At 57.4% G+C, this 2,465-nt stretch overlaps 1 protein-coding gene across 1 annotated transcript in view; it reads left to right on the top strand.

The window, feature by feature from the left end:
• The first annotated feature begins 1,946 nt into the window (after positions 1-1,946).
• LIMD2 (LIM domain containing 2) overlaps positions 1,947-2,465 on the top strand; it is a 7,953-nt gene continuing 7,434 nt past the window's right edge. Inside the window, exon 1 of the mRNA XM_040452062.1 lies at positions 1,947-2,282. The gene's annotated coding sequence lies outside the window, so the exon portion shown is untranslated. The remainder of the gene's footprint in view (positions 2,283-2,465) is intronic.

Raw genomic sequence — 2,465 nt, 5'->3', positions numbered from 1 at the left:
GCACGGGTGGGTTCCTACCAGGGTTTTTCTTTGCTCTCCGATCTTAGAGGTCCGTTGGGGGGTGGGGGGGGGGCCACCAAACCCCCCCCCCCCCCCCCCCCCCCCCCAGCCCCCAGGTCTCTCCCTGGTAATTGAAGGGAAGGGCATTTTTTTTCTTGTTAAGCACCAGGTCAAGGCTGGGGCAGTCCATCCTCACCCCTTTCATCACTTGTGCCCCAACACCTAAAGCCTTCCCATAGTTCATCTGTGCAGCTCATCCCTTTCACACCATCTTACTGCCTCCTGCCAGCCTCCTTGAGGCTTTCTCCAAGGCCACAGTGTCTTGCCTAGCCTGAGGACTTAAGTCCTTATGCCACGTTAGTTTCATTGCCAGAACAAATTAAACATTTCAGAGAACCCATCGGAGAGTGGCATTGCTGTGTGCTGGCCTTACAGGCTCAGATGGGAGTCCTTCAGTGCCACATTCTGCCATCCAAGAGTGGTCCCACGGGTGCACGTGGAAGCCCGACCATGACCGCTTTCATTAGATAGCCTCACAACATGCCAGTTTCTTTTAAAACCCGTAATAGATGTATCACCTGACTATTCATTTTAGCCTGTGGCCGTCAAACCACTTTGGGGCTGGGAAGGTCTAGGTGCTAAAGACCAGCCCTTCGACGTGTGGGACCACTTCTGGGCCGCTAGGAGTCCAGGCAGAAGAGGCTTACCTTTGGCAGGAAACGAGGTAGAGGGTTTTGTTTTGTAACATGACTTTGCAGTGTCTCCTTACCGCTGGAACTAATACCCAAAGAGCAGGTAACCTAAGAGCCAGACCTGTCCCCTCTCTGTCATCCTGGCTGCTGGCCGGCAAGGGTTGGGGGGGACTCTGACCTGGGTCTCCATGGTGCTGCCTGCAGCACGGGCCTGGCGAGCCCCCCCCCCCCCCCCCAGCCCAGGCACTTCAAACTTCAGGTGAAGGAAGTGCCCCTTCCTCTTCCCTGCTTCAAGCTGCTTTGAACCATCAAATGCTCTTACTTTCCCTTCCCTCAGAAATTGTAACTCCAGTTTAAAAGAAAAATACCCCCCCCTCCTTTGGGCAGTTACAGCAGTTGAGGTGAAGGGAACGATCCCATCCCCACTATGAGGTGGAGGCCAGGTCACATTTATTTCCAGCCTTCCTCCTTCCTCTTGCCCAGCTCTTTTTTTTTTTTTTTTTCTTGAAACCTCAAGTTCCCTTTTCTCAACACCATTATCAGCCTGTTTTTCTTTCCTTCTGAACTGCTTTCTTCACCTTGCTCTCCACTCATCCTTAGTGCCCAGGCTGCCTGCTGCTTCTGTGGTAGCTGTCTGCAGACCCTACCACCTCTGGGCCCAGGCTGCTGCTGGGTGTCTGCTGTCCACCCAGCCTGCTCCCTGCTGCACCTTGGTGCAGCAGGGCGACCGCCTTTGAGAATTTGATGACCTCTGTGCCATCTGCCGTGAAAGATGCACACAACACAATTTTTGAAGTTACACACACACACACACACACACACACACACAAACCATCATGGGAGTCCTGGGCCTACAGCTCCACCCAAACATATATCTCCTCTAGGGAGAAGTGGGAGGCTGGGGAGGAAAGCCAGTTGCAGTGTGGGGGCCCTGAGGGAGCCAAGGGAACAGCTGGGGGGGGGGGGGGGGGAAGCCTGCTGCCTCCCTCCCTCCCCTGCCAGGCACGGAGGCGCTGAGTTGTTCTGTTCCCTAACGCTTGTGTGGGCTGCGCTCTGGAGCCACCAGTTCTATTCCTGCCACAGTGTGGGAACAAGCTATGTTTAGGGCTGTGTGGTGAAACAGTTTCCAGCCAGACATCAGGCAAAGCCCAGCAGTCCCTGGGGTCGTTTAGACCCCCATCTCCCAGCAGAGGTCATCCAAGAAGCCGGGGCCCCACTCGTGGGGCACAGCTGAGGCTCCACCCCGACCAGGTGCTAGCCACTTGCCTCCTGGGTGCCTTGGACCTGTGCTGTGTGCTGGAGGCACTGCAGCCGGCTGGGCCAGAGGGGCTGGAGGCCTGGCTGCTGGCACGGGCCCTGCTGCTCTTCACATCTTCAGGCCTCGCTCCCTTGTGTTAAATGGGGTCAGGGGATACGGAGATTTGCTTGTTTGACGGATGTAAATTTCCTTCCCTGAAGGGGGGAGCCCTTGATTTCTCGCAGGCAATAGTGCCCGCCCGCAGGAACCTGGGGTGACTAATGCCACAAAAACCGGCCACAAACGTTTTAGGACGGCGGGCCTTGGAGGGCTGCTGCCTTTGGTGATCCCGGGTACCTTGTCTATGGGGTCGCGCGAGAAGGCGCTGGGGAGTGGGGGTGGTCCGCTGGACCTCTCGTGTAGACTGGCACTCGGTGAGCCCGCGGCCCAAGGTGACAGGACACAGGGGCGCCGGGCCTCGCGGCCTCGCGTGGCTGGACCGCGTGCCAGCAGCCGCGGCCACCTTCCTCGGGCGG

Source organism: Herpailurus yagouaroundi, unplaced genomic scaffold, assembly GCF_014898765.1.
Source record: "Herpailurus yagouaroundi ecotype Mexico unplaced genomic scaffold, PumYag 206, whole genome shotgun sequence".
NCBI lineage: Eukaryota > Metazoa > Chordata > Mammalia > Carnivora > Felidae > Herpailurus > Herpailurus yagouaroundi.
Note: the sequence above shows the minus strand (reverse complement) of the source record. Positions and strands in the feature narration are given on the sequence as shown.